The 13,505-nt window shown below is 36.8% G+C and overlaps 1 long non-coding RNA gene across 3 annotated transcripts in view; it reads right to left on the bottom strand.

The window, feature by feature from the left end:
- The window catches only part of LOC116575526, a 41,973-nt gene extending 29,840 nt beyond the window's left edge, over positions 1–12,133 (bottom strand). For 2 of the 3 annotated variants that reach the window (XR_004279810.1, XR_004279811.1), the window contains exon 1: positions 11,990–12,133. This is a non-coding gene — a long non-coding RNA (uncharacterized LOC116575526). Of the gene's footprint in view, positions 1–1,659; positions 1,761–11,989 lie in introns of those variants that run through there. The other variant, XR_004279809.1, reaches the window with a different exon arrangement.
- Between the last annotated feature and the right edge of the window lie 1,372 nt (positions 12,134–13,505).

The following is a 13,505-nucleotide window of genomic DNA, read 5'->3' as shown; positions in this document are numbered from 1 at the left end:
AATCATTAACCATTGTTATACAAAATTAACATGTTCACAGTTCTCGCCCTATTACTTCAACAATTCACTTTGAAATCCAGCAGTATCTCCTCAGTATCCTTTGCTCTAAACCATTTGACCTATTAAGTATGAAATAATTCTGGGGCGCCTGGGTGACTCAGTGGGTTGAAGCCTCTGCCTTCGGCTCGGGTCTTGATCTCAGGGTCCTGGGATCAAGCCCCACATTGGGCTCTCTGCTCAGCAGGGAACCTGCTTCCCTTTCTCTCTCTCTGCCTGCCTCTCGACCTACTTGTGATCTCTCTCTCTTTGTCAAATAAATAAGTAAAATCTTTTAAAAAAAAGTATGAAATCTGATTTCTTTTTTCAAGTTGAAGTTTTTTGTAATGAATTAAGTAGGAGCATTCTCTCTTACTTTTTTTTTCCCTCAAAACTTTATATCATACTCAAAATAGAGATGTAAACGGTCCACTTTGTTTTTGCAACTATTTGTATATACTTTTAAGCACATCCTAATAATTCCATTTTTTTCTGAGGTAAAAATTTCCATTTTGTTCATCGGGATGCCCTCTGCTTTTTGAAAAAGTTTTGTTTTGGTAGGCCCTTCTGCCCACCTTCTCATTTTTCTTTCCTGTGCACAAACTTAGTCTCTTATAAATTTACAGCAAACTATTAATCCCTCTACCCTCTACCCTTCTCAGCTTATGAGAAGAGAACAACGTATCTGTCTAGAAGAACAAATCTGTCTAGACGGTGATACTGCCTTCTCTGTTTCCCAACCGTGAAAGCTTACCTAGGTTTGCTCTTCCAAAATCAGTGCATTTCTCCATACTCACCCTCTTCCAAAATCATAAAGTCATCTCATTTTTAGTTCACACTGTCAACGTTTCACAACCCAGAGGTGAAGGATTCAAAAGGACATGTGGTATCACACTTTTGTAGTTACAGGTATGATGATTAATTATCAATGTGGATCATTATTTTATTATTATGTTTATACATATGACTACAATTTGAAGTTTGGCCTTCTCTCTTTTCCATATTTAGCACAGGATGATACGTTGATAGTTCACTTGCACCACCCTCACCAAGAGTGTTCACAATTCTAAATACTGTTGTATGAGCTTAGTGAAATCCTGCTCAACCTCTGTTGTCCAGCTCACCATGAAGGTTCCTTTGACTTCTAAGGAAACACTGGTTACTGATTCCTTGTGCTATTCAAGTGCTCATCTTTGTATCACTGCTTCTTTCTTATGAGGTCAATATCTTGGGTGAACACCCTGGTCCTCCTGCTCCCAGTCCATGTGGTTCTGCTGAACTCATGTTCCTGTAGTGGTTTGTGACCCTGGTCCAGCTGGTCGGTGTGTTGTCTCCCCATAGCTTCAGACACTGTTTCAGAAAGGGGCACAAGATCTAAACCAGGCCAGTGTGAATTATTTCGGGAAATTTTATTAGAACTGGTGGGAGGGATGTGCATTTTCCAATGCGATTGCTAAATTGAGGATGAGAATACCCTGGAGCTGCCCAGAACTATGTTATAAAGAGTGCCAGCTGGATAAAGAAGCCAAGACATGGGGAAGATGAGAGACAGAGACAGAGAGAAATAGTGACACGGGAGCAGAGACCGAGATTTGACTTGCTCAGCAGCCCTGTTACACTTACCTATCGTGTTATTAACCTTATTGGTTAGCAGGTCCATATCACACGCAGCACTGGGAGCTCTTCAAGAGTATCACTGATGCTCACCGGGGCTCTGAATCTGGTTTTCCTTCCACACCCTTCTTAACTAGGGTTTTTTATATGAATCACAAAACCCACACACAAAATGAGTTGACTCTTTTTTCAGTTCACTGAAAGTTGGCGTGATGGTTAATTTTATACGTCAACTCGACTGGATTATGGGGTGCTCAGACATTTGGCTAAACGTCATTTCTGAGTGTTATCTGTGAGGAAGCTTTTGAATGAAATTAGCATTTGAATTGGTGGATGCAGTGAAGCAGTTTTCTCTTCCCAGTGTGGGTGGGTGTCATCCAACCCGTTGAGGGATGGAAGGGAACAACAGGGCAAAGAAAATTCATCCCTTCCTGTCTGATTGCTTGCGTTGGGACATCAGTCTTCTCCTGAGAACACTTCTAGTTCTCAGGTCCTGGGACTCAGTTTAAGTTACATCACCAGCTTTCTTGGGTGTCCGCTGGCAGATGATCGATCAGGGACTTCTTTGACTCCATAATGATGTGAGCCAATTCCTTATAATAGATATCTTCCTGTAGATATATCCTATTGGTTCTGTTTCTCTGAAGAACCTGACTAATACAGGTTTTATATAACTAATACCATTCTAGATGCAGAGGAAAAAAATTAATTCATTACATACAATGAATGCCTTGAGGGCATTCAGGCTTAATTACCTCACAGACCCTTCCCCCTTAAAAAGGTCTTAATTTTTTGCTATGGTTTCTAATGACTTCTATGTTTTCAGACATAAGAAAATGTTTGTTTTTCCTTATATTACCCAGATCTTGTTTCTATAATGCAGAACCCCTGTAAATATGTCCAGTTGGCTTTCAGATCCTATATGTGCAGTGGGAAGTCATCAGACCTTTCCCCGGAAGGGCTCCTTTCCCTGGATTTTCTCTTCAGTCAATGTTGTCAGAAAATGGGCAGTCATTCTTGACTACTTCTTCATACCACAAACCTCAACAATACTTTTCCTATAGATTTTGACTCTGCAATTTTTTTTTTTTAAATATATACTTCCAATTCAATTTCTACTCTCATTGCCTGAATTGGGTTCCGTATTTCATATCCAGATCATTTCAAAAGTCTCCTTAAGTTTTCCTTGCTTCCAGACTTTATTCCTTTAAACCCATCCTTCATAACCCAAAAAGACCATCTTTCTAAAATATTACTCTGCATGTACGCTTCTTATCTCGCCTTACTCTCTCAGAGCCAGAGTTAGGATTCGAACCAAGTTTACCTGTTCTGAAGCTTATCTTCCTTATCAGTCATACTATACTTCTGAAGTTCATCAGAACAAGGGGTTCTTTGCTTGTTTGTTTGGTGTTTCAGCTGTTGTGCCTTTGTTTTAAAGAATAAATAACACACAAAAAAATTTTTTTAAGATGAAATAAAAAATGTGTCACATGTAAGTCACAAATCGGAACACACAAATTTATTCCAGTTAAAGCAGGGGAGTAAATATCAAGGAGCCATGCCACTCAGTCTCTTTATGACATCCCTACATTGCCAGAATGTTTTTTGCAAATCACTGACTCATTCTATAGATGAGGAAACTAAGTCCTTCTCTCTTCCCGCTCTATCAATCTGCCTCTTTCAAAGATAACATATAAACTGTTATTTTGAAGAACTCATATCATATGTTCATAAGCAGGGGGCACTAATTTTTCTGTTGAAACTGCTGAAAGCTCTTTAATAAAGTGCATCATTCTTTAGTAATGCCAAATAGTCAGTCATCCTTTTGATTCATCTGTTTGAGAAGTTTGGTTGGCACTTATCAAATTTTCCCATGTCCTAGATTTCATTAGCACTTGATCTACCTAGAGCTTGCTGATATATTACATCCCTCTGTGAAAGCCTGCTTATTTGCAATGAGCTTATTTGGCCTCTGTCTATATTATTTCTTATGGATAAGTACCTCTGAAAAAGCTGAGTTTGTTATTGGCCTTTACCTCTAAGTCTCCTCTGAATAATTGTGATATTTTTGTTGTTGTTGAGGAGGAACTGACATATAACATCACATTAGTTTCAGGTGTACAACATAATGATACAATACTTGTATATATTACAAAATAATCACCCTGCTAAATCTATAATTATGATTATTCTCAGAGCTTTCCAGACCCTTAAGTAAAATTAACTAATTCTGCCTGATAGGTTGTATTCCATTGTATATGTCCTTTTGACCAAAAGTCTGACTCAAATATGGTTGTTGATAAGACTTGAGTGGATTATGTTTGTGTAGAAAGATAGATGTATTTCCTTCCTTGCTCCTTCTGTCCCCAAATCCATTTAATATGCAGAGCTCTTTTTCTTTTTCTAAGATTTTATTTATTTGTTAGAGAGAGAGCACACAAGCAGGACAGCATCACACAGAGGGAGAAGAAGACTTCCCCACCAAGCAGGGAGCTGGATGTTGTACTTGATCCCAGACCCTGGGACTATGACCTGAGCCAAAGGCAGATGCTTAACTGGTTGAGCCACCAAAGTGTCCCATATGCAGAGTTCTTCTATGTTTAAGATGATTCTTGCACTGTAAAGATATAGAACACAAATGCCAAATAATCATGGTTTATTTGGAGGACTGAAGAATGGAAAACTAGCTCCCAGAAACACAGGACTCAGGGGTAAGGCCAGAAGGTTAGGAGCAGACTGCCTGGGAGGCAGGGAAGGTGCCCAGGAAACTTCAGTCCAAGAGCAGAGAGGAAGACTACAAAGTGTGGTGCCAGATTAGGCTAATGATGGGGAGAAGGACCTTGGCAATGAGGATGTGATTGCCAGCTATCTCCGCCATGTTCGTAGTATTCCCTGGGTCAACTGCGCAGGTTTTGCTCAGTATGAATGGCTAAGCATTTGTGTCCTCATCTCCCTTACTTCTCCTGGGCCATCCTGAAGAAGCTCTGGGCCGAGTCAGGTAGGACGATTGCCGCAGACTTGGCTACAATTATGGTCACAATATTCTGAGGTGAAATGATTACATTTCTAGATATTACACTAAAGCAGCCTCTCTTTAAAATGATGCTTCATTCCCATCCTGGGTACTAAAGATATTTTGCAAGCCTCTTTTCCTGATCCAAAAAGAACAATTTGGGAAATATTTTTGTTCCCATCAAAAAAGTTATATGACATTATTATTTTTTCCTTCCAAAAATCACCCGTGGTGAACAATACCCATCTTCTTTTCATACCGTGAGGTAGACGACAATTATTATAACAGATTTTCCTCCATTACCCATATTAGTGGTAATACCCCTAAAGTTAAACAATAAAGAGGTGCTGAGATAAACAATTCAGAAAACAAAACAAAACAAAACAAAATAAATTAAAAGTGCGAAAAAAAACCCCACAAAAAAACCAATTCACAATTTTTTTAGTTCTGTGCCTTCAGCGTTAGTAACTACCCAGCCATAATCCCAGAGAAATAACCTGTCATCTCCAGGGGGTGGGAAAGGAGTCAATAGAGAATGGGGGAGAGGGGATTCACAATAACCCTTGATAATATGCTGTCCCATATTTCCTATTCAAAGCTCTCACCCAGAATTAAACTAAAAACCCACTGAAGGAAAGATAAGTCTAACAGTGTTTGCATAGCACAGGAAATCAATACATACTTTTCATACCAAAATTTAAATTAATTCACCTCTTTTTAAAGGCCTACCAAAATCAAATAAGAGAGAAACCCAAGCTATAATTTAATCCAAGTGGAAGTATTCGACTTTTTTTAAACCAACAAAAAGAGCATTTCAAAAGGAGGCTTGTTACTAATTATATTTTGCTGACATATGCCAATTATATTCAGCAATATTGTTCTCCCAGCCTGTTGGGTCACGTAACAGCCTGAGAGAACAATGATGCTGAATTAACAATTGCAGTGAAAGCTTTCAAGAATCTCTTACTCAATTAGATGCTGACAAATTTACCTGTAAGTCATAAAAATTTTATGAAATTTAAGTAGTTTCATAAAGTGCATGTACTTCACACAGTTAACACAATAGCTCTGAGATACGGAGTCCATTTTTATATATTTATAATGTTCCTTTCTTGCATTTAAGTGACTGAGTAATTATGTATTTTTTAGCCATTCTATCACATAATGTATATATTAAGTTGTCTCTGCAAGTCATTTGAAACTAATATAGAAAATGTATTTAGATGATTCAATGGTATTCCAGTGATGTCCAACTGTTTTATGGTTACGAACAAGTCACTTAACCTTTAACAGTCCAGTGCTAATAGATACCGAAGCAAAGATTAGTCACAAATACCAAAATTAGGCCAAAAGATAGATGCTTTTAAACATTCACAACTCACGGAAATAAAATAGTCTTATTGCGATATTAGAAATAAACACTACCATATGCATTACAGTCTCATTAAGAGCACAGTTTGCCTAAATGTATGACAGAATTGTTTTTCATTAAATTATTATTTCAGGAAAAAAGGAGAAAGTTTCCAAAGCCATTGTACAGACAGAAAAATAGAGGCACAGAGCTAGGATAGCATGATGGAAATATCACACTGAAAGTCTCACACAGACTGAAATGGGCCCCAAGAATTTCTTTAGACTCTGTATTGATCACACCCTTTCAGTGAGAAGGTTAAAGATTACTCAAACTCTGAGAAACACATAGTGACAAAAATCTTGAAGAATATACTACTGGGATTTTATTAGCTTTTACAACCTATTCTTTTGATTGATTTGAATAATCCAAGTATATATGTGTGCACATACACACACAAACACACACACACAAACATATAAATGACAAACTCCTTGAAAAGAAGAACTGTATTTATCTTCCTTTAAGTTACAAATAGCAAAAAATATATCATCTCTAATTGAGCAAGCTTTACTAACTCTATGTGAAAATGATGCTGGCAAACTTACAGGTACTCAGCCTATAGGCTGACTTTACTTAATATGAAAACTATGTTGAGCAAAAAAGAGTCTGACCTTCCTTAAATTTTATCTTGTAATTATTTTTGTTTAATTTATTTTGTCTTATTATCAAAATTGGCCCCCTTTCCAATAATTTTCACATAGTATAAGAGATTATGTTTCTGGAACTCCTGAGTGGCTCAGTGGGTTAAGCCTCTGCCTTCAGCTCAGGTCATGATCTCAGGGTCCTGGGATGGAGCCCCACATTGGGCTCTCTGCTCAGTGGGGAGCCTGTTTCCCCCTCTCTCTGCCTGCCTCTCTGCCTACTTGTGATCTCTTTCCCTCTGTCAAATAAATTTTAAAAATCTTTTAAAAAAAAGATATTATGTTCCCAACAAGAATTATTAGAATAATATTATATATAAAGTCTTCAGAGTAGCATGGGCTTCCTTTTTAAAGTGTTCTTGGGCTGTACCAGAAGGAACTGAATAATTTAAGAGGAAGTTTGGGTAAATCCAAGATAGCGATATTGTTTCCCTTTAAAATAAGCATATCTGTATACCCACCCCCCAGCCAGTCTTATAAGCCCTTGTAAATTTTACTTTCAGTTTTAAAAAATATATATGTATATATATATACATATATGTGTGTGTGTGTATATATATGTGTGTGTGTGTGTGTGTGTGTGTGTGTGTGTGTGTATGTGAGTCAAGATGAACAGATTTTCTTTCTATAACTTTTTTCTCAAAACACAGATTCTGGTTCCTGGTTCAGAAGTCAATTAGAACATTTATGTGGGTTGTGGGTACCCTACACTTAGTCTCATTTACATGATCTCTTTGCACTCTGTGAGGTGGGAATGGCTTATGAAGCCTTTACTTGATTTTGCGTATTGACCTTGACCACTGAGGTTTTAGAAAAATGCTTCTTGTTTGTGCAAGGCAGCCATTGTTCCAGCAGTTCTTCCTTTCAGCCTGAGAAGGCTTAAGGTCATGAGATATGGCCCCTTCTTTGACCCAATATCTTTGTTTGGTTTTTTCTCTTGAAATGATCTTGTGCTGACGTCCATATTTGCACTATCATTCATTCTTTTTTTTTTTTTTTTTTTTTTGCTTTTTCTTCTTTCATTCCCTCCCTCTTCCCCTAACTCGCACATACACGCGCATGCATACGCACACAGAGGAAAATCTATATGTGTCAGACATTCAGCAAGGGAAAGACAAAGGCACTGAGTTAATTACCCATCATTTACTGCTGCTGAGAAGAGCAGATGGCAGCAGACGATATGTAAATGGCAAGGGGCAGTGAATTATTCGATTTTTTTAGATTAATCGTCGATGACAAAGGAAGTGATTACAGGCTGTGACATTTATACAAATGTATAAAGTACATCACACTAAAAAATAGAGCTTAATATTATTATGAGGATGTCAGGCATATGAACACTATTGTCACAATACAAAGCAACAAATTTTACAATAACCCAAGAATATGTTCTCCTTTTACCTTAAAACTTTAGGGAGTCCTAGACTTTGAAAAAAAAAAAAAAAGGAACTCAAGTCTGAGAATTATGAAATATTCAAACCCCCGCCCCCGGCCTACCCAAACTAAACAAGTACAAAATACAAGGAATGCACTACACAGTAGAATAATATTTATTGGAACATGAAACAAAACCGTATTGTTTGCTCACAACAGATCTGGTGCCATATCAGTGAGTAGACTGTAAAACAGAAAAGGTGCTAATAAAATACAAGCTAGAAATAGAAATTAAAATTAAAGGTGATGTTTGGCTGTGGCCCATTTATGTGGTGTGGAGGAAGAACAAATTAAAAAGAAAAAAAAAAAAGACTGTGTCCTGTTATATCAAAATACTACCCTATCAGACGCACAGAGAGAAAAATCTCCCAATAATTTTCAAGGTCAAAAATGCAGAAATTTCTGGCCAAGTTTCTCTTCTAAGTAATATATACATATGTATAAACATGAGCCCAAGAAGGCGCGCGTGCTCCCGCGTGCGCGCACACACACACGCTACTGCCTCTTTGCAAGAAGGAGGCATACATAGTAGCCCGTACTTTCTGTTGCTTCAATAATTAATTGGTACACGAACAAATCAGATGCTCTCCTCTGCAGATCAGAGAAACTGCCCCATCATCGAAATGTTTTCAATCACCCTGTTATTAAATCTATATGGCGCTAATATCATTGAAAACGGAGGAAACCATCGAGCCACCCATTTGTTCCCTGAAAGCATTCGGGCCAATGTGGTTCTGAGGCTGCCCCTTTGGATGAGTGCTTAGTTCCAGATTTCGACATGAGAAAGGGGGAGAGTTTGGGGCACATTTATTTATACTCTTCAGAATTACTTTCAAAACAGGCAAGGCAAAACATCACCAAAATTACCGCTGAGTACTTCACCATTATGCATTCTTTGTTGACAATAGGGCCACTGGTGCCTGTGAGTGTGTGTGTGTGTGTGTGTGTGCGCGTGAGAGAGAGAGAGAGAGAAAGAGGAAGAGAGAGAGGGGGCGAGAGAGAGAGGGAGAGAGAGCGGGCGATGGGGGAGAGAGAGGGGGAGAGAGGGAAAATGAGGGGAAGGGAGAGAGAATCATCCGAGGATGATGGGGTGGGAGCCGGGTTGGGGGAGGGCGATTATTAGTCAGCAGCAGCCGCACTAGATAGACCATTTAAGTCTGCCAATCCATTCTGAATGAACGTGGGTTCAGGAATAAAGTGCAGGCAGAACCAATCTGCCCTGAAGAAAAGAAAAGCATAAAATATTGCACAAAGAAAGGAGAATTTCCAGGGTGGCTTTCATAGCAACCCAAACCGGCAGGTGCGCAAAGCAAACCATTAGTTGTGCGTTCAGGTTTTAGAAAATATTATTGTTTTTTGTTATTTTTTTTTTCATGTAACCATACAAAGCCATACTCGCAGATGCAGATAATGCAGATTTATGCCTTGCTGTAAACACAATAGGGTACACGGCTTTACTACTTCCTTATTTAGTTTTACCTGTATGTACATGTTACTGACATTATATAAAGTATGCTTAAATATAGGTGGTTGTTACCTTTAGTTGAAACTGAACTTAAAATGTGGCCACCTTACCCTTCCTCAGCATTTCAAAAGTATTTTGAGATGATCATCTTTTAAATAAAGAGACTGAAATTGTAGTGAAAGTTATGCACCATCTGGAAAAGTGATGTAAATACCTAGACCCCATGACAAAAAAGGACAATTATTTTAGCAAAAATTCTAGATGTGCTCACTCCATGCTCACTCTGTCCTCTCCACTTTCAGGGCAGAGTGCCTACTATGTTAAGTTGATTCTTGACAAGTAAAAATAAACCAAAACAAATAATTCTCCTTACATGTGAACAGGAAAATATTCTGGAAGAATTTATATGTTAGAAAGAAATCTGAAAATACAGGTAAAATCTTACAATATTAAAATAGCACCCCTATGAAGCCAAACTTGTTTGCTGCTACTGAATCTTTATTAGGAAATCTCTTGAAAGTCGTCACTTATGCTCCTGACAGTCTCATTTTAAACAAAACAAAGCAAAAATTAGAAAACATATTTATCCATAGTGAAAACAGTATCAAAAATAATCATTACTTTTAAAATGCTTGAAATAACAATAAGTAATTGGGGTTGAGTCTTCTTTGGATTTTATTAGAAGTCTCTCTTCCCCAATTCATAGGGGGAAAAAAGTGGAAATATAATTGCTAACCAAACTCTTCTATATGAACAATTAGGTTGCAATTGTATTTATTCTGTTTTAATGAAATGTTTTATAAATAAAAAACATAAGAAATGTTTTTATAGACAATCAAACCAAATTTTATTTGCTTGATAACAGACTGTTATTCAAAATAAATAAGGTTTTTTTTTAATTAATGTTATCTGATCAAAGTATCATACATAACAAAATCTTAGCAGGTCAAAGCCATTATAGTAAAAATAACTATATGCCTTTTGAAGAAATGTAGCTGATACACAAAGAATGTATTAATAGAGTATTATCTAAGAACATATATATAAAATAATTCATTATACATAGTTAATATACTAATGGTTTACCCAGAATATTAAATTATAATCTGCATGTATATTCAACTCTTAGAAAAAAATATTTTGGTAGTAAATATAGGCATTTCTTAAGATTCTAGTGTTTCTAAATGACATTTAGAGAATATTTTAAAACAGCAATTTGGGAATTTGAGGTAAATATATTTTTTTAAGTGTATCCAAACTTCAAAATTATTTACTTAAATTGAATATTAGTTCACCATCAAAGCACCCCTACACCGAATGAAATAAACATTATCAAAGACACGTAATAGGATGAGTTAAAATTTTTAAAAACTGTCTGCTCATAGAACATAATAAACCTATGAGTTCTGAAGAACACTGAAGGAGATCAGACAAAAATAAAAATTCTGTAAAATCAGAAGACAAAGATCTGCAGTCCAAAAGTAATTTGTTTTAGTTTATTCTTTGCTTTACTTTAACGCATATCTTGTAAGCTTCTCCAGCCTGGAAATAGAATAAAAAGCTAGGCCTAACATGTAAAAGTAGACTGCATAGTATGCCTAAGTAAAGAAATATATTTCCCGAGAGCTTTGTTTTATGCCTTTGTTCTTCACCTTTCCAAACAGTATCACTTGTTTTTATAAAACATTTTAGTAACATTTTGCATTTTGTGCGCATACAAACACATATTTTGTGTATTAAATATTTACAATGCATTTTACGTACATAATACATCTCCTTACACCAACACTAAATTATTTGACAACAGCAAAGATAAAATGTCTCCAAAGAGAGAATGAATGCAATAACTCCTTTTTTCTTTTAAAATGTAACCGAATGAGGTAATATTAATAGTATTTCAAGCATGGAATATCTCTAATTTGCCTACTTTCTTATTTAGAGATGGTAAAACGTATTTTGCCTTTTGAAAAGAACATCGATTCGAAGAATTATGAAATTCTGCCTTGTAAGAGTAGACCTTACATTTAATCTTTGGATGATTCTTCCAGTTCAACTCAACTGACTCCATTTTTATCAGTTCTATTTTTAAGGATAATACAGAATTTACTATAGCAACCTAAACCTAAGTAGTTTTCTCTTACTTTCTTTCTTGCTCTAAATCAAACCCATAGAGCCCTCTATTGGAAGGATTTCAGATTGCATGGTGTTGCTTTGCTTGGGAGCCCAGGAAATGTTTCGAATGCTAACCTTTTTTAATTTTATGCTAACAATTTTTTATTTTAGGAGACATAGGACACGAGTTTACGTGGGGTTTCCCATCACAACAAAAGCGATTTTCTGCCAAAATAGTAAAATACATAAACACAAGATACCTTTACTCCGGAAACTCCAATCTGGGCTGCATTAGTTCGGGGAACGATGTTAAACTAGTGGATTCTACAGCACTGCAGTCATCACCCAGTAAAACACTTGGATGCTGTTTTCATCAAAAGGAATACAGGCATCCTTTGGTTTAGCCTGTAGGAACGATCTAGAGACAAAAGATACACCCATTTGACAAGTAATCATTTAAATAGGTTCTAGGAGCTTTTAAAGTATTGAAATATTTATGCATTCATTTTTAACAATATTTTCCTATATTTAAAAAGGATGCAATCTAGAGAGAAGATTCCTGAACTTTTAGGGATTATTATTATTTTGTTTAAATAGGAAGCTTTTTGTTCAGCACATTTTGATTATCAAATTGAGGAAGGGTGTTGGTATACCAGGCACCACCTGTCCTGGACAGCCCTGGGCTCCTCTGTGTGGCAAACCTCCCTCTGGGTCTCTTGTAGGTTTCTTCAACTTATCCGGACTCCCGTCTGGTTTCAATAGTGGCCAGTCTCTTATCACTTCCCACCATCCTTCTGACTGCTACCCTGAACTTCATCCTCATCTCCTGAGAACTATCCTTGCTAATCCAACAGAGCCCTGCTTCCTCTATCGGGAGCATGACACATTTAACTTCATCTCTTATAAAAATCAGTGTTGCTTTACATGCTAATGGAATGACTTTCATGGATAACGTGGCTGACTTCTTGCTTGGGTCAAGAAGCATCCCAGTTGGTATCGAGTAACTAATTTTTTAATGCATTGTCTTCGTGATATTTCCCTCAATGCATGTGGCAGACGGCCAGAGTTGAAGAACCTAAGAACCTAAAAGGTTACCCAACAATTTATAGAATTCTCAATATTATGAAAATGCATATGTTAATCATATTTTTGGCAAATTTGGGTGAGTCATCCATCTTAAGGGGAAAAAAAAAATTATGTGCACAGCAGCCTGTCTTCTCCCAAAGACCCTTAGCTTATATAATATGGATTAAAAAAAAAAAAAAAAAAAAGGCAAACTACTTCATCTCCAAAAAAGGCTTTTTGCTAGCTCCAGGCAAAGGGCACTAGGTCTATTTTTTGAAAGACTCAATTATCCCAAATTATTTAAGAAGGTACCAGAAAGTAGGCTTTAGAAACCTTCTCTACATGAAAGGAAATGCTGATCTTCTTACCCCTAAGCCAAACGGAAGCTTTTCTCTAATACTTATCCGAGCATACCTAGTCTGCAATAAAGCTAACTTAAAAGTTTATATAATACATATCTGTTTTATATATATATATATATTTTAGGGTGTGAAAAAAGAAACACAAGCCAGGGGCACAAAACCTAGGTGGTCATGAAAGTAAGCAATGGCCCGTAAGTTGAAATTTGGGAAGAATTCGGGAATGAGCTAGGAAAAAATCAAGACCACTATTCTGCTTATCCTTCTTGCTTTAGCTTTCATGGGAATCTACATGGAGTAACTCTCGTGAGCATTTGCTACAGGCACTGAAGTACATTATCTCATTCTGTAG

This window comes from Mustela erminea, chromosome 16 (genome assembly GCF_009829155.1).
Source record: "Mustela erminea isolate mMusErm1 chromosome 16, mMusErm1.Pri, whole genome shotgun sequence".
Classification (NCBI taxonomy): Eukaryota; Metazoa; Chordata; class Mammalia; order Carnivora; family Mustelidae; genus Mustela; species Mustela erminea.
Note: the sequence above shows the minus strand (reverse complement) of the source record. Positions and strands in the feature narration are given on the sequence as shown.